Raw genomic sequence first — 19,161 nt, 5'->3', positions numbered from 1 at the left:
TTTCTTAGTTGCCTTAAAATCCTTAATTCTCCAGTCATTTTCTAAGGTAGAGAACTTGATAATCTTTCTAATTTATATTTGTATCACAATAGATGACACAAACTCTTGTTCAAAGTATCCCTCCTAAAGCCAATTTAAGTGATCTGAGGGGGATTCCTGGTGGTTTGAACTGAATCAAAACCTCGCACATGATCGATGGGATTTAGTTTAACGAGGTCCTACAAAAATGATATATAGGTGTTCATGATGAAATGATATATCAAAAAATTGTCTACATGGCATTATTTTATTAATTTATAAATTTTTTGTTAGGTGGCTATTTTTGAGTTGAAATTTCCTCTGATGGTGCTTCTGTCACTAACCCACAAGTTTTTTCTAGCATTCAACGAACATATTCTTATGTTTAGGTTTATTTTTCCATCTTCCTTATGTTAGGGACTTATTTCAGAAGAGGAAGAAAGAATAATTCTTGCACAAGTATGTATTGCTTTTATTCATGATTGAGTAAAATTTGATTACTTGCATCTTATTCAAACTCTCTACTTTCAAGAATATGACTTAATCATATGTAATGCATGTTGTAAGTAGCCCAAATTTGACAAAATCGGATATATATTGGAGAGAGAACAAAGAATCTACTTATCTGAGAATCAGTTATTTGAAGAAACCAGTGATTATGTCAAAACTAAAAAGGTATGGAAATGTAGTGAGAAGATAGCCAGACTTTCTTGAGGTTCTCTCATTCTGTCAAGATTATAGGCACATTAAATAAGGTCAAGATTCCAAATATTGGCAATGGAAATTCAAAAATAAAATTAAACATGTAATCATGGTTAAATTGGTTACAATCCATATACGTTTAACTATTAAATATATCATTTGACATATTATGCATATTTATAGAGCAAGCTCAACTCGTAAAGGCTAAATTCATTCTCCTATTGTCTCTATCTTTTCTATACATGCTTGTGACTCGGAATACTTGAATGCCAAGGCATATTTTCCACTTTAGATCATGTTGGGCCTCCATTTTGATACAATTACACACACCTTTTTCCTTGTGATTACTTATGCTTCTACTCAGTTCTTATCATTATCATCTCCAATATGTACACCCTTGGACTACTACCTTGACCTTGAGCATGATAAGGTAAATTTTTAATTACTTAGTACATTTCCTTTGTATCAATGTTTTGAGGAGGTTTAAATAGTTTTTTGCTAATAATGTTGAATGTGGAGGATTCATTCCTATGTTAGGTGAAGAGCTACTATTCACCTAGTTCAGTTCCTATTAGGAGAATATAGTTCCTATTCCTACCTCATAGTTTGGCATATGTCCAATTGTCATGGTGAGAATTGAGCACATGGGTTTTGTAAAGAAAAGGCCCAAGATGGTTTTATGTTGTTCCATTTGCACTTAAGTCCTTTGGAAGAAGAATTAAGCCACTATCAAAGATCTAGTGAAACCTTTCTTTGTACACAACGAATCCATTCTCATACGTAGTAAATCAATTTTCCAACTCATTAGCAATTCGAGGTATTCAATCTTATTCCTATAAATAAGATCATACAAGACATATTTGGGAGTTCCATAATTTGTTAGCCAACAAGACCTTTAGATCTAATTATGGTAGCATATTTGGTGACTTTGTTCTATGGGTTGAGATAGGCCAGAGCTCATGAGATAGAGGATTATTTGATGGAAGCTACTAAGGGAAAATTTTAAGGATGGAATTTTATATTAAAGTTTAGAAACCTTGGCAAATATTCCTAGTCCATAATATGAAAATTATAAAATGTTTGGTAATATTTTTGTAAAAATGTTTATATCTCTAATGATTTTATATTAATTTATATAGATTTTTGGTGATTTTTGAGGTAAAATAATTTTTTACTATAAAATTTGGGCGAATCTTTTTTAGAAAAAATGGAAAATTGGTGATTTTTTTTTTTTGAAAAAACATGTAAAATTAGCCCACTTGCGAATATTAGTCCCTAAGATTTTCCTTGGTAGCTAGTGTGGAGCCTTATGTTTCATGCTCATTTTGTTTATGTAGACACAACTCACCATTTCAATCCAACCAAGGACACTTTTTCTATTTTATAGGGATTAAGATTAGGATTAGAACCTTAAAATGTATGTAACGGTTTGATCTTTGATCCATGAGATTAGAGACATTGATCTTATCCATAACTGAAGTTTATTCTTATCAATATATATGTTAGACCTTGTAATGTAATATAGAGGAGGGGAGATATAGAAACGTATGTATGTAAAAGTATTTTCTTAATATAATGATATTTTGAGTTCTATCATATTGTGGTTTTGTTGTTGTTGTATTATTGATTTTCTTTAGGCAGCCTGCTTCCAAAGAAGGCAGACCCCACTTCTGAAGAAGTAGTCCTACACTTCTATATGGTAGATTTGTAGGATTTTTAACTTAATTGTAACGATATTATTTCATGCCTATGTATCTTCTTTCTCAACAAGTTTTATTTCCAAATAAATTAGTGATTAATTGAAAATATTGTTAAGGATATTTGCTAAACCATCTTTTTGTTCATGTCCCTATTCAAGATTGAGAGCGGCATTTACTATTCAATATTAAGAGGAAATAATTTTCCCTTTGAAGTTCTATGCAATTGTTATTTGCAGTGCCTTTAGATGTTATGCTTTCAAGATAGTTTGAGCTTTAGTGTTGCACACATTTTTTTTGTACCTTATAAGTTTATGAGCCCCGAGTTGATGATAATTGTTTGAGGTTTATGAAAATAAATAACTCAACAGACCAAAATTTGGATAAAGATTAAAACTTATTTGATAGGAAAATAGATCAGCGCTCTTACTAAAGAATATCACTCTCACCTTTCATTCACACTATTCAAATTTAATTATGAAGCTTCATTAAGCATTACGGGTATATTGACTAGATTTAAATGTTAATAAACACAAATTCTATCTTTATCATTATAATAAATGTTTCGATTGGTGTCTTTATGTTATCAAATGAAATACATAGCTAAAACAATTTCATTTAGCCAAAACTATTTCAATCACATCACTCAAATAGAAATATAGGAAGTTGCTTAAAATTGAAAGGATATACCAATAAATATAGCGTCTCACCCATTCAAAAGTAGCATAGATTTTTCATAATACCATTTTTCTTCATCATACCTACCTACCAACATTCAAGGCTTTCATTTGTTTTCTTGAGAACTCAATACAATTTATCTTCTCAACCTTCAACAACGCCATTGTTCTTCATCACACACCCCTCCTAGCATGTCATGCTTGCATTTCTTTGCTCAAGAAATAAGCAGAAGAATAAGAAGAAAAATGAAAAAGGAGCAAAAATAAAGGGTAGTGGTTCTCTTCTATGATACAAGACATCGAGAACAAGCGTGAACTCTAAACCTATGCCTTCTCCTCATGTTTTCTCATTATTCTATATTTTATCTTTAGTTTAGAGTTTTTATTTATATTTTCTTTTAGTTGATAATATTGCTAAATTTGGAAAATGCATTGGATGGATTTAATTGAAACAAGAGATATAAATGATAGCATGTTTTCTTTCTTTGATGACGCATGTTTTCAAATATAAAGTCATGCATGAGTTGCCCACATAGAAAAATTCAAAACCCAATTAAATAAAATAAAATGAAAACTACCAACTAGAAGAAGCTTTTCCATGGATAAATTCTCATCATTATGATTCTTTGAGACCTACTTGGGATGTTATATAATGCATAGAAAAAACAAATCAATCCTTGGTCACACTATTTTAGAACCCATCATGAAATTATTTCCAAACTTCTTGAAGGACCAACATTTTTCCCTTGTGTGCGTTTGGGCCTCAGCTTGACCTTTGCATTGCTTGATCCTTTCTTCATCCCTTAACATGTAAAAGCTTTATCTCCACTACCCATGCATACATAATAAAACCTTTAATCGTTCATGGGAGATCCCTAAATTTTGAGGATAAAACTTGCCATTCTCAATTGTGTTATTGAAGCAAAAAATATGGAGAGCATTATGACAAAAAAATAGAAAAATAGAATAAACGATGCACAAATAGGGTGAAATAGATATTAAAATGAAATCTAGTTAGAGATGTTAAAGCCATGAGATTGTCACACAAAAATTTAAAAGATTAAAGATAGTCAAACCGGGATATCGGACATAGTTGTCTCGCATGGAGACAAGTTCTCTTAAGTTCTACAATGGTTTCAACAATATAGGTAAATCTTGGACATAGACTTCAACTATGCAATATAAGTATAGTTTTGAGTCTAAATCGTTATATAATATTTGGGAAAGGGTATTTCTATTGAAATACCACTACATTTCATATTAATATTTCAACACTTTGTTTCATATATTGAGAAAAAATTCTCATGGTATTAACACAGTATGATAAAAATCATAAGACGTGAGAAGCTTCTAACTGATTATGAGAAATAAACGTTTTTAACCCTATTGTGTTATGCTTGCACCTTGGTTAACAACGAATCCTACGATTAGGATAATCACCATCACCATTATCATCTTCATATGTCATCATCAAAATGATGTTTTCTAATTTGGTATTTGTTTTGCATGCAGAGCCTTCTCCACCATCACCACCATCAACAACCTGAAGGAGTCAGAAGGGATCAATGACACATGGTCGGACTCAACAGAGATCTCATAGCCTAGCTAGATGTCAAATTTCACTGGTAGATCCTAGCTGTAATGCTAGTGGGAGTTTGAGAGCCAGTGTATATATCTTTGTACATGATGAACATGCATACCATCATAGCTTCACTTGTTCGAGATATTCCATTTACATGTCCTGCATTTTTAAATTGTATTTAATTTATATTTGTTCAATTTATGTGTTTGAATTTAATGTATATGTTATTATGTTTAGTGTGTTATATGTCTAATTATCTTTAAGACTTGCAGAGTCTGAGCAACGTGGATTTGACCATGGAAATGTAGCTTCACTCCCTTCATGTGATGATGAGGAGACTGGTAGCATGCTCCAAGATGTTAGGGCACAATGTGACTAGATTACACGAGATATTTTACACACCCCGTGGGCTCTTCAACTAGATGTATCTTGAATATGATGTTGGAAAGAATTAGTCAATTTTTGGAGTTCTACCAAAATGTGGGCCCACAAAGTGACATCCTACATGCCATATAGAAGGCTATGAGGTGAGATGTTCTAGGAAAAAATCCTTGGGAGGTAGTGAAAACTGCCACCGAGGACATTGATATTTGTGGGGAGTTATTTGAGATCCATGCGAGCCATGCTAGACATGGTCCACTTAACCTCAAGAATTTTAGGAATTTTGATGCTACTCCTTATGTTTATGATTGATTCATTGGAGATTGGGGCATGTGCCCCAACCATGATGAGGTCCCCCTATACTTTTAACAACAAATATGTGTGGATTTTGTGCTCCATATGAGGCTAGATTACACCAACACCCCATCACACTTTTATGGATCTAGCATGAGATGTAGCTATGATCATCTCGGGGCTCATAGAGACCCTTCCCATGTACCATCACTTTTGATATTGGTGCCACTACTATCTTGGAGCATGTTATTTTTGACCAAGCTAGAGGACATGTCATAGCTCGGCGTTGAGATGAGGGGTACCATTGCATAGACCATGTGGATTTCATTAGCTTGTGTGCCTATCGCATTGCATGTAGGGGAGAAAATACTACTCGTGTTGCCTCGTTCCACACCAGTTGACTTTGATGATGCTATTGTGATAAGATTTTACCTTGTGAGCATATTTTTCCATATGCGTGTAGATGCCATGATGCGATCTAGGATTTATGGAGGATGTACAACTAGCATGACTTAGGTTAGGTACATATATATGAATATTTTGACCCTTATCATCAAATTATACATTATTTATATTAATAAGTTTGTATCATATTTCATTCATATTAATAAGTTCATGATAACATGTAGACACAGGGCTATATGGATTAGCTTACAAGGTCATTTGAGGTATTACTTGATCATCTAGTGTAGGATCCAGTAGTGCATGTGCGCATGGAGTGTTTGTGACCTCCACCTCCTCGCGATCACACTGACATTGAGGAGAGCCACAATGTTTCTCCACCTCAACTAACAATCGAGGTCAACTTTTTATTCCTAAGATTTCAACATTTTATTTTTTTAAGTTACATGCATGCTAATTAATTTGTAGACTACTTATAGTTATGTATTTACCATTGTGTACATAGGCCTAGATACAGGGTGGTGTCCAAGCCACACTGATATGGGCACATGATTGGGAGGCATGTATTAGAGGCGATCTCAATGTAGGCCCCAACTATTAAGCCATAAGCCTAGGAGCACCAGATTCATATTGATGTCACCCCCATCCCACAGAGATTTCATTTGGACTCAAGTCAAGATAGTAGATTCATATGTGATTAAACTTAAATCATTTATTGCTATATTGTTTATATTGTAAATATTGATAGTTAATTTGAATTGGAATTTGTTATATTGCAATACCAACATCTGGACACCATTTTCGACTAGAAGTCACATAGGGATAGTGTTACTTAAACCAAATAATTTGTATATTTTTAGACCCATTTCATAGGGCCGATTTTTACATGGGGAAAGGAATTACTAACCTCGAGACTGTACAGATGAATAAGGGTAGGCCAAATCATAAATTTACAAATTGTTGTTAGTTGAGCTTGAGTGAAAAGTGACAATGAGTTTTTGTGAGGGAAATGATGTTGTTCCTATGTATTTTGTCCTGGCCAACAAGTTTCACTTATGTTTTGGTAGATGGTAGGTAGTTGGCTAGACTTTACAGGTGATGGATGGTAATTGATCGGAAGTGATGGAGTGATGTACATCACTATTTCTATAAATTAATCCCCAAGAAAACAATTTTCCTCCCAAGTTAATGCTTCTAATGGGCTTACAACTCTTATTGGTGGCATCCTTTGTGAAAACACGTCCATTCTCTTACAAGTTCTCAAGTTATTTATTTTAGAAAAATGTAAACAAAATAAATTTATTCAATAATTTTAGAATTCATCTTGGGAGTTTAAAATACTTGTTTTTGAGTATTTTTGTATAGAGGAATTGATGACACATAATGTAAATATAGAGTGTGCCTCCATCATGATTTGTATGTTTCTTGCACTAGAATTGATTAGAGTGGGAACATTCCAACATGTATGCCTATTCTGCAGCTACTTTAAAGTCAAGTCCTTATAGTGTTCGAGGATCAAAAGAAGGGAGATTTTCAGGGAGTAAAGTCATCCATCCCTTGGTGCATATTGTGGAACATGAGGAAGTGGGGAGTGGGTTACTAAGATGCTTGGTTTTGTATTTTGTTTCCTTCAAACTGCATTGGGATGATTTTCAATATTTTTCTAGTGTTTTTGGTTCTTATATATTTTTTTTAAACGTGTTCTTCCCTATCGGTTTATATAATTTTGAAGCCAAAATAAATGTAACTTCAGTTCTTAGAGGTCATTAAGCTGAAAGGTCATGGCATTACTCGGGAAGAAGTTGTCGTGTCTAGAGATATGTTTCTCTTATAGGTATCTTGTATTAAAAAAGTTACTTTCTATACCAATGATTATGTTGTGTATTCTTTCTAAGATTTATTATTTAATACTAACATTATTAACAACTTTGATGGACAACTTTGCACTGGAATTGATGAAAGTGCAACTAGAGCATGTGTTGAGCTTGTTTTTGCACCAATTGAAGAATCCTTTGTTGATCATCCTCCTTTACTTCCTTTTGAGTTTAGGGTTATTCCTTTGGAATAAAAAACAATTGGTTATATTTTGAAAATGTTTATGGCATCTAGAATTTATTTTTTATCTATGCTAAAATTTCATGCAAAACAACTTGAATTTGGTGTTGCATTATATATTTATTTTTGTGGAGCTTGAACAAATGAATATATATGATGCAAGATGGATATGGGGGTCCCAACTGCACATTGGACTTGGATTTTTCTCTTAAGGTTGGATCAATTAGAACTAGAACATATAGTGATTCTGGAACCAACTTGAATCTAATATTTTTGTTGACTATTACATTCCAGTTTACTTATGAGAGTCACTTACAAGAAAATATGGCAGATATGACTCACTAATATGTGCATAGTGTTGTAGCATTCGTCTAGGGGGTTTCCATGGAATTAATACCTTCTTGATTGAGTTCACATGTTGGCCCAAGGCTACCTCTAGGGAATTTAGAAGCGCTTACTCTTTCCCCTTGGATTTTCCAAAGCTACAGGTAAATAGGAGGCTTACATTAAAGGCTCTTATGTTATTTCCATTCTTTAGTTCTCAATTTTGAAATATTTTGTATTAAGAGTTGAATAAAAGTTTTTGGACAAACTCCACATAGGGGTAGACCTATTTCGAATTGATTGTGAAGCCAATGAGTCTATACTAAAACTAATTTGGCACCATTCATATGTAATCATGTCTTATTTTGTGAAGGTAGATATTTCATTCAAAATTATAAAGAAGTATAGCACTTTCAAAATTTGCCTTATATTTTCCTAGTTCTGAAGTTACTAAAGCTGCCCTATGACTTGTGAATGTGGAGTCATTAACAAGTTTTAAATTTGCAAATCAAGTAGGGTTGGACATGCTGGAAACAAATTTCGTTGCATTGCAAGATATATCTTTGGACAAAATTCTAGATGAAAATGGTCACAATTTTTTTTCACAAATTATGGTCAAATTATTCAACATTTGACATTGGATAAATATGTTGGAAATAATACTGAGAGGGGGGTGAATCAGTATTATCAAGCCAAATATTCCCTTTTAAAAATCAGAGGATATACGCTACTTCAGTTAGTAAAACCCGCGTATATACGCAACTATGTAGAAGGAAACCCGTGTATACAATGCAAACTTATGATTTACTTTATCTTTTAGATGTTGATTATTAATTTGTGTATCTAAGTGAAATAAACAGTAACCAGACCAGTAAAACAAAACAGAAGACAATCACACACAAGAACACAAGATATAAGGTGGAAACCCAATGTGGGTGAAAACCACCTGCTGTAATTCGTCTCTATCTTTCTTTAATTAGAAACTTCCTTTTACAATGTACTGGTGCAGTCCTTTACCAGTATGCAGGCTACAACCTGCAGAGAGCTACAACCCTCTCTCATTTTCCAGCTTCTCCTGGAAGGGAGCTACAACCCCCTTAGCTCTTGTACTAGCCAAGATACTAGTACGTAGGTGCTGGCCTACTGAAGGCTACAACCTTCTCTTTCTTCCAAGGACCACATTTGATAAATTTTTAGACTGGATCCATGAACATCAATCAATCATCAATATTTATGCTTCAACCAATCTCCTTTCTACAGAACAAAACTGATTCACAATAAACACTTCTCTGACAGCTATATACCCAGAACACAGCAACAGTAACCATATACCAAATTCTGAACCCAGAACACTGCAACAACAAACAGAGGCAGCTAGATCACAATAAAATATGTATACGCTACTTAAACAACCTGAAACCTGCGTGTATACGCTCCTGTGGGTGGAGCAACCTGCGTATACACAGTTTTCCTTTACTGAACCTGCGTGTATACGCGCCTTCGCTTCACTGAATGTGCGTATAGATCTATAAAGGAGAATTTACTCTTTCAAACAGTCAAATGCTAAATAACCCAGATTATCAGATTTATAGATCAAGTGTGCGCCTCACAGAATAGATCAAATCATACAAAGATACTATCATTCAAGCTTTAAAGATTATGACCCATCAATAGATCTTATCCTTCTTTATGCGGTTAGGTTACTCCTTCATTCAGATCCAGATCTGCACCATAACCCCAATCACAAAAGTTTCAGATCTAGCACATGTTAGATATTCAATTGATTCCAAAGATGCTTTGCCAAATGATCTCCTTCCTCTTTTATAGTCTTAGGCCTTTCTCAATACCACGGTCCAAAACCATAATAACACAATACCACGGGCCCAATACTTGGGATCAACACTTTTGACGAGATACCATGGTCCAAAACCATAGGTTCAAGTACCAAGGACTAACTACCACAAACCAAAGGTAAGTTTTCCAACATGTACGCGCTTTTCCTTGCGTGAAAGTGCGTGTATATGCATACGTGCCTTTGTAACGTCTAACCCGCGTGTATACGCATCTTCGTCTAGATGAACCTGCCTATATGTCCTTTCCTTCATTCTCAAAGCCTGAACTGAGATCTGTTATCAAAGATAGTTGCCATCAAGGAAAACACCTATGCCATAGCTCCAGACCTGTGCCATAATTCCAACAATCTCCCCCTTTGGACTTGATGGCAACCCCAAGATCCTCAAAGTCATTCTCCCCCTTTGTCATCAAGGGCAAAGGGTTGTGCTCCCCCTGAGTACATGCTGAAATCTTTGCCTTGCTGTGCTGACCATGCTCCCCCTGACTGTAGGCAAGATCTGCAAAAAGATGTTCTTCAAGAAGAACCATGACTTATACATCATAAAAGACCTTCCTATCACCAAAAGACTCAATACATACATCCATCACCCAACCAATTGGGGATCATCCACCCAACCAAGTGGGGATACATCAGAAGTTTACATATGACAACCAAATTCATTACATGTTCATCCCAGGCATAGTGGGGAAACCAAAATAGGCCATTACATGACCTTGACACCATAAAATAGATACCACAAAAGAGATACATGAAATAGAGATGAAATACTTATAAAAGTCACCAATAACTGATAGCAGCATCATCTGTCAATCGCCATTCAGATCAGCAACCAAGATTTCCTTCTGTTCTTCCTCTTCCTTTGTTCCACCTGAACTCAACAACAACTTAGAACCAAAAGCTTCTAAGACAATTCCAACAATGCATCATTAGAAGTTTATCTGCTCCCCCTGAACCTGTGCCGGATGGTCTCTGTCAGACCCATATCATAATATCTTCAACCACAGCCTGTCCCTACTGATATCCATCAAACCTCCATATACACAATAGTCTCTGCACAAACTGGCGTATGTACACAGATCCTCCTCAGGCAACTCGCATACACCCATTTTTCTTTGAACTAGAAAAGATTTAACAACAAGATGATGCATCAACTACCCCTAGCTTCTGTCTGAGGTATTCAAAAGTTTCCCTGGGCAATGGTTTAGTGAGAATATCAGCAACTTGTTCCTTAGAAGGAACATACTCCAATTTGAACATTTGTTCCAACACTTGTTCCCGGAGAAAGTGATACTTGATCAGTATGTGCTTGGTCTTTGAATGCATGACTGGGTTATTTGAAATGTTGATTGCACTTGTATTATCACATAAGATGGAGATAGGTGGTGTACAAGTGATTTGAAAATCCTGCAAGGTCTGCATCATCCAAAGGAGTTGAGTGCAGCAAGATGCAGCAACCACATATTTCGCTTCAGCTGTAGATAAAGCAATTGAACTCGATTTCTTGCTGAACCAAGATACTAATCTGGAACCCATGAAGAATGCACCACCACTTGTGCTCTTCCTGTCATCCACACTTCCGACCCAATCTGCATCTGTATAAGCATGAAGTGTGAGATCTGTACCTCTAGGATACCATAAGCCATAGTTTTGAGTTCCTTGAAGGTACTTGAAGATTCATTTAACTGCCTGAAGATGAGTTTCCTTAGGATTTGCTTAAAATCTTCCAACTGTTCCCACTACATGCATGATGTCTGGTCGGGTACCTGTCAAATAAAGTAGACTTCCAATCATAGATCTATAGGTTGGTTGATGCACTGCTGCTGATTCATCATTTGCACTGAGGCTGCATCCTGTAACCATGGGGGTACATACTGGTTTTGCATCTTCCATGCCATATTTCTTCAAGATCTGCTTGAGATAATTGGTTTGAGACAAAAAGATACCGCCTTCATTTTGTTGGATTTGCAATACAAGAAAATATGTCAGTTCTCCAAGCAAAGACATTTCGAATTCTTTTTGCATCACCAAGGCTAAGCTTTGACTCATAGCTTCTTCATTGCTGCCAAAGATAATATCATCTACATACACAACAAGTATTAGCAATTTGTCATTTTCAATTTTTATATAAAGATTGCTATCTGCTGATCCTTTTGAAAAACCTTGTTGATGAAGGTATTTGTCCAAACGATAGTACCAAGCCCTTGGAGCCTGTTTAAGACCATAGAGAGCTTTTTTTAGTCTGCATACAAGATTTGGATCATTCCCAAGGATGAGCCGTCGGGTTGCTCAATGTACACTTCTTCTTCTAAGTCTCCATTCAGAAAGGCTGATTTCACGTCCATTTGAAATACTTTGAACTTCTGAAAGCTTGAGAGAGCAAGGAACATTCGGATGGCCTCAAGTCTAGCAATGGGAGCAAAAGTTTCTTCAAAGTCTATACCTTCTTGTTGAGCATACCCTTTACAAACAAGTATGGCCTTGCTTCTAATCACTTCCCCATTTTCATTCAACTTGTTTTTAAAGATCCATTTTGTCCCTATGACATTCTTATCTTTTGGTCTAGGAACCAACTCCCAAGTGTTATTCTTTTCGATCTGCTCAAGTTCTTCATCCATTGCCTTGACCCAGCATTCATCTTTGCATGCCTCTTTTACATTTTGAGGTTCAGTGGAGGAGAGCAATGCCAAATAGCTTGAGGCTTCTGCAATTGTTCTTCTTGTTTGTACACCTGCCTCTTTCTGCCCCAAAATCTGAGATTCTGGATGATTCTTCTAGACGTACCTAGATGGAGTCTTCTCTTCTATCCTTATCTGTTCCTCTGGTGCCTCTTGAGGTTCTTCTTCATCATCAGTCTGATTTGGAGAGTAGTCTTCATCCTCTTCGATATTTTCATAATTTACTTGCCTAGGAATGTATCCTTTTTCATCAACCACTACATCAATGCTATCAACAATTCTTCCAAGTCTTTTATTGTAACACTTATATGCTTTGCTATGGGGAGAATAACCAAGGAGAGTGCCTTCATCTGCTCTAGGTTCAAGTTTGCCAAGCTATTCATCATTATTCTTAATATAGCATTTGCTTCCAAAAATTTTGAAATGCTTTACCGAAGGAGTCTCACCATACCAGAGCTCATGAGGAGTTTGAGTGTTGTTCACCCGGACATTTGTTTTGTTGAGAATAACAACTGCAGCAAATGTAGCTTCACCCTAGAAGGTTGCAGAAGTTCCAGACTCATCAAGCATAGCACGAGCCATTTGTTGGACCGTTCTGTTCATCCTTTCCACCACTCCATTTTGTTGAGGAGTCCTAGCTGTAGAGAATTCCCTTCTTATTCCATGTTCTTCACAGAAATCGAAAAATTCGTTTGAGGTAAACTCCCCATCTCTGTCAGACCTGAGGCACTTAAGTTTGTGATCTGATTCGTTTTCAGCCAAGGCTTTGAAGGATTTGAATTTTTCGAATGCTTTGTCTTTATGCTTCATAAGTCCTAACCAAACCATCCTGGAGAAGTCGTCAATGAATAATATAAAGTATTCTTCTCCACGAGGTCACCTTGTCCTAAATGGACCACATACATCTATATGGACTAGCTCAAGAGGCCTGCTAGTTGGTCCTTCCTTCTCAGGGAAGTTAGTTCTGGTATGCTTACCAAACTGACATGATTTGCATATTTTGTTGTCTGGAATTTTGATATCTGGAAGACCACGAACTGGCTGGTATTTGCATGCTTTCCTTATTTGTGAAAAGCTTAGATGCCCCAACCTCTGGTGCCATAACCAGTGTTCATCATCCTTGCTCAAATAGCATTGTTGTTGTCCTTCTTCAAATATGTATAAATTATTTGGAGTTCTTCTACCTTTGATCATTGTTTTTCCTGTATCAAGATCATGAACACTACATCCATTTGATCGAAATATTGCCTCAGTTCCTTGATCGCACATCTGACTGACACTCAGAAGATTATGCTTCAAACCATCAACATACAAAAAATTTCCATCTTTGACCTTTTCTTTCAACTGAGCTGTGCCTTTTCCTTTTATGACTGCAGGGGTATCATTTCCAAATGAAACTTTCTTTCCCTTTTCTAAAACACTATATGATTCAAGTTTTTCTTTATCACCTGTCATATGCTTCGAACATCCACTATCGATGTACCATTGATTTTCCTGTCCTTTTGCATATAAAGCTATCCCACATGTTTCTCGTTGTGGTTCCTTCATTCTCCATGTTCTGGCACTTGAGATTTGTTCCTTCTGAGTTGTCTTCCCAAACCTGCTCCTGCATTCAGAATCTTCATGACCAAAGTTATCACAAATAGAACATTCAATTTCATTTTCAAGGGCCTAAAAGTTGTTATAGGTCCTTTTCGTGCTTCTACTCATACTTCTTTGTTTTTGAGCTTCTCTAGTCATGATTGTCTTATAGGCAACACATTGAGCAACTTTGTGGCCAAAGTTATGGCATGAGAAACATTGGCCATTGAAGAAACTCCTGTGATTGTCAAATCTACCAGCCAAATGATTGTAGTTCCTATTGGCATCCATTCTTGAGGCAAATTGAGAAGGTTTTACCTGTGGCTGGTTGTAGTTTCTGTTTGTCCTTAAAGTAGATTGTCCCCGATTTTCCTGATAGTATTTGTTCATTCTTGAGGAAAACTGTTCCTGATTTACCTGATGATTTCTATTAGGCCTTTGCTCGCTCCTCCTTGCTGCATCAAGATAACTTTTGGAAGTGGATGCTTGTGATGCTCCTCCATTGTATCCCAGACCTATCTTGATTAGTTTAGAATGCTACACATTGATAATCTCATCCAGAGTTTCAGATCCTTTAACGAATTTAAGATTAAGAGCTTTTGTTTTCTCAATCTCTTTTCTAAGACCAAGAATTTCACGTTCCAATTTTTCATGATGTTTTTCCCTTTCAACTAGTTGACATTGTAGAGAATCAATAATCATATTTTTCTCTTCTAAACAGACTTTGAGTTTAGAGATTTCTTCATAAAAACCTTCTTCATCTATAGCATCCATGTAATCATCATCTTCAAAAGCCATTAAAAGTTTATAATTATTACCTCGTTCATCTTCATCACTATTTGATAGTCCATCACTATCTTCATGAGTGTAATAGCTTTTCTTATCTGCATTCTGTTTCTTGTTCCATCTAACAGGTTCCTTCCCCTTGTCATTCTTACCATTATGAGGACATTTTGTAGCATAGTGACCTACTCTTCCACAAGTAAAGCATTTGAAAGGTAACTTACCTCGGAATCTTCTAGCACCCCGTTGAAGGTTCTTGACAAAATTTGATTCTTCTTCTTCTTCTGACACATGTCCTGATTCATAGTAGTCTCCTTTGCCTGAAGCCTTGAAAGCAACGTCTCTCCTATCTGATGGCCCTCCTTTCCTCATTTCATAAGCAGTTAGAATTCTGTGCAGCCGTGACATTGTAAGATTTCGTAGATTCTCTTTTTCTTCTATTTCAGAAACTTTAGATTAAAACCTAGGGGACAAAGATCTTAGAACCTTTTCAACCACAACAGCCTCTTTTATTTCTTCTCCCAGATTTTTGATACAATTAACAATCTCATCTACATGAAGGAAATAGTTAGCCACACTTTCATCATTATGCATTCTGAGATTTTCATACTGAATTCTGGGGGTTTGAAGTGTTGCTCGTTTTACCTGATCATCTCATTCATAGCTCAGTACAATCTTGTCCCATATTTATTTTGCGGATTTATACTGCATAACCTTGACAAATTCTGATTGAGATAGACTTCCTAATAGAGTATTGACCACCTTTGCATTTGTTTCATATTTATTCTCAGTCGGATCTGTAGGAGTTGCTGATGGAAAAGTATGCCCTGTATCTATGATATCCCAGACTTCTGTACCAAGAGATTGAAGATAGGCAATAACTCTTACCTTCCAATATACGAAGTTTGTCCCATCAAAAATTGGTGGCCTGATTGATGCTTCCCTCTCGTAGTTGCTCATGATGAAAGATCTTCCTTCAAGCGATCAAGCTTCTTCTGAAGGACCAGCTATGATACCAATTGTTGGAAATAATACTGAGAGGGGGGGTGAATCAATATTATCAAGCCAAATATTCCCTTTTAAAAATTAGAGGATATGCTACTTCAGTTAGTAAAACCCGCGTATATACGCAACTATGTAGAAGGAAACCTGCGTATACAATGCAAACTTATGATTTAGTTTATCTTTCAGATGTTGATTATTAATCTGTGTATCTGAGTGAAATAAATAGTAACTAGACCAGTAAAACAAAATAAAAGACAGTCACACACAAGAACACAAGATATAAGGTGGAAACCCAATCTGGGTGAAAACCACCTGCTGCAATTAATCTCTATCTTTCTTTAATTAGAAACTTCCTTTTACAATGTATTGGTTTAGTCCTTTACCACTATGCAGGCTACAACCTGCAGAGGGATACAACCCTCTCTCATTTTCCATCTTCTCCTCGAAGGGAGCTACAACCCCCTTAGCTCTTGTACTAGCCAAGATACTAGTACGTAGGTGCTGGCCTATTGAAGGCTACAACCTTCTCTTTCTTCCAGGGACCACGTTTCATAAATTTTCAGACTGGATCCATGAACATCAATCAATCATCAAGATTTCTGCTTCAACCAATCTCCTTTCCACCGAACAAAACTGATTCGCAATAAACACTTCTCTGACAGCTGTACCCAGAACACAGCAACAGTAACCATATACCAAATTCTGAACCCAGAACACTACAGCAACAAACAGAGGCAGCTAGATCATAATAAAATATGTATACGCTACTTAAACAACCTGAAACCTGTGTGTATACGCTCCTGTGGGCGGAGCAACCTGCGTATATGCAATTTTCCTTTACTGAACCTGCGTGTATACACGCCTTTGCTTCACTGAACCTGCGTACAGATCTATAAAGAAGAATTTACTCTTTCAAACAGTCAAATGCTAAATAACCCAGATTATTAGATTTATAGATCAAGTGTGCGCCTCACAGAACAGATCAAAATCATACAAAGATACTATCATTCAAGCTTTAAAGATTATGACCCATCAATAGATCTTATCCTTCTTTATGTGCTTAGGTTCCTCCTTCATTCAGATCCAGATCTGCACCATAACCCCAATCACAAAAGTTTCAAATCTAGCACATGTTAGATATTCAATTGATTCCAAAGATGCTTTGCCAAATGTTCTCCTTCCTCTTTTATAGTCTTTGGCCTTTCTCAATACCACGGTCCAAAACCATAATAACATAATACCACGGGCCGAATACTTGGGATCAACACTTCTGACGAGATACCATGGTCCAAAACCATAGGTTCAAGTACCAAGGACTAACTACCACGGACCAAAGGTAAGTTTTCCAACATGTACGCGCTTTTCCTTGCGTGAAAGTGCGTGTATACACATACTCGCCTTTGTAACGTCTAACCCGCGTGTATACGCATCTTCGTCTAGATGAACTTGCATATATGTCTTTTCATTCATTCTGAAAGCCTGAACTGAGATCTGTTATCAAAGAGAGTTGCCATCAAGGACAACACATGTGCCATAGCTCTAGACCTATGCCATAATGCCAACAAAATACTCTTTTTTTCTTCCTCGGAATAACCATAGTAAATAAAACTAAATATATTAATTTAGGAATACAAACAAATTCTAAATTTCTATACTCTTCACTATTTTGGTAAATCATGCTTCATGCATGGTTATGCTTATCTACCTATTGGGATATGTCTCTAAAGTATGGGTAGGCCTACTTCATATGACTAGGCAATAACTTGGAAGGTTCTGAATGATGAAGACAATACCCACTACATCATTTTCATGTTTGTGAATTGGTCCTTTATGTGACCATTTTTTTCATGCAGGAGAGTATATGAATACATTTTTTGTGGAAATTAAGTAGGTTGGCTAAATTATCACATATTTTATTGAGAATTTTTGGCTAATACTCTAAAAAATCATATACCTATAGATAATTTGGATGGATTTTGTAAGCAACACTTTGTTGTTGCATCTTTTTATCTTTAAAGATTCTTAATGAGACATTGTGGTCATTTGATTATGGTCAATATTTTGATTCTAGTCATTTGATGGCTATAATTTGCGTAATTTTAGTTTTCATCTGCTTTATTGGGTGGTTTTGTATCTCATTACATATTTTTGGATGTAGGAATAAAGTGTGCATTATATTATGGCAAGTGAAAAAGGCTAATTAAATCATTGTATCCACATTTGTTAAGATTATATGCTTTGAAACAATTTATCATTAGCAAGGAAAACCACTTTTGAATGTTTGTCATTGTAAGATGTTGTACATATATAAAATGCATATAGTGAATTTTGGTGGGTTCTTATGAATTGATCTCAGAACAAAACTAATGGGATTACTTTGTTTTGCTAGAAGCTTCCAAGGTGTAATCACATTCCAACATACAATGTATCGATAATCTTATCTCATGTTAAAGATAATAACCGTAGGTCACTAAACCTAATACAACTAATCCAATTATATTAATGGATTGTAGGTTTTAACACTGTACAGAAATTACATGCTTATGAATTCTAAAAAATAGAAAATAAATAATCGTGAGACCATAAAACATAAAACATATATACACAGATATTTTCCCCTAGATCCCAAAACCGGGACTACCAGATTGATTTTTCATTATATTCCTTTCAATGTTACAATACATATATATACATGTTGAAGCATCCATAAATGCCAATCCATTAACCTTGGCATAGAACATAACTGTAGTTCCCTTGACCGGATATACAAAATACCATGGACAGAAAACCATCATACCCAAAACCATAGGTAGGTCTACCCACCTAATATAGGGTCCAAAAAAATTTCTCGGGGCACTGCCCTAGACCCTGTGAAGGCGGGCTAGCACCCCCTTTCATACCTCTCAACATGGGAGCAACTGCGCGTGGGGTAGTCGTGGAAAGAATATAACACACATCCAACATTCTCCCACTTGTTGTTTTCTTTCCATAGGGGGCCATAGGAGAGCTTAGTCATTGGTCCAACCCTGTAATGCCCATTGTTTCTCTACACCAAGAGAACTTCCCAGTGCTCACAGACTTTTTCAATGCATCTATAGTATTCTTCAAAGTGTCCACCTTTACCAGCAAC

At 35.9% G+C, this 19,161-nt stretch overlaps 1 pseudogene; it reads left to right on the top strand.

Moving 5' to 3' along the window:
* The first annotated feature begins 7,136 nt into the window (after positions 1–7,136).
* LOC149152840 (homeobox-leucine zipper protein HOX32-like) lies at positions 7,137–17,782 on the top strand (annotated as a pseudogene).
* The last annotated feature ends 1,379 nt before the right edge of the window (positions 17,783–19,161 follow it).

This window comes from Pinus tabuliformis, chromosome 9 (assembly GCF_031772625.1).
Source record: "Pinus tabuliformis cultivar Carrire ecotype Pingquan chromosome 9, CPIR1, whole genome shotgun sequence".
NCBI classification, from domain to species: Eukaryota; Viridiplantae; Streptophyta; class Pinopsida; order Pinales; family Pinaceae; genus Pinus; species Pinus tabuliformis.
This window is presented reverse-complemented; position numbering and strand designations above follow the sequence as displayed.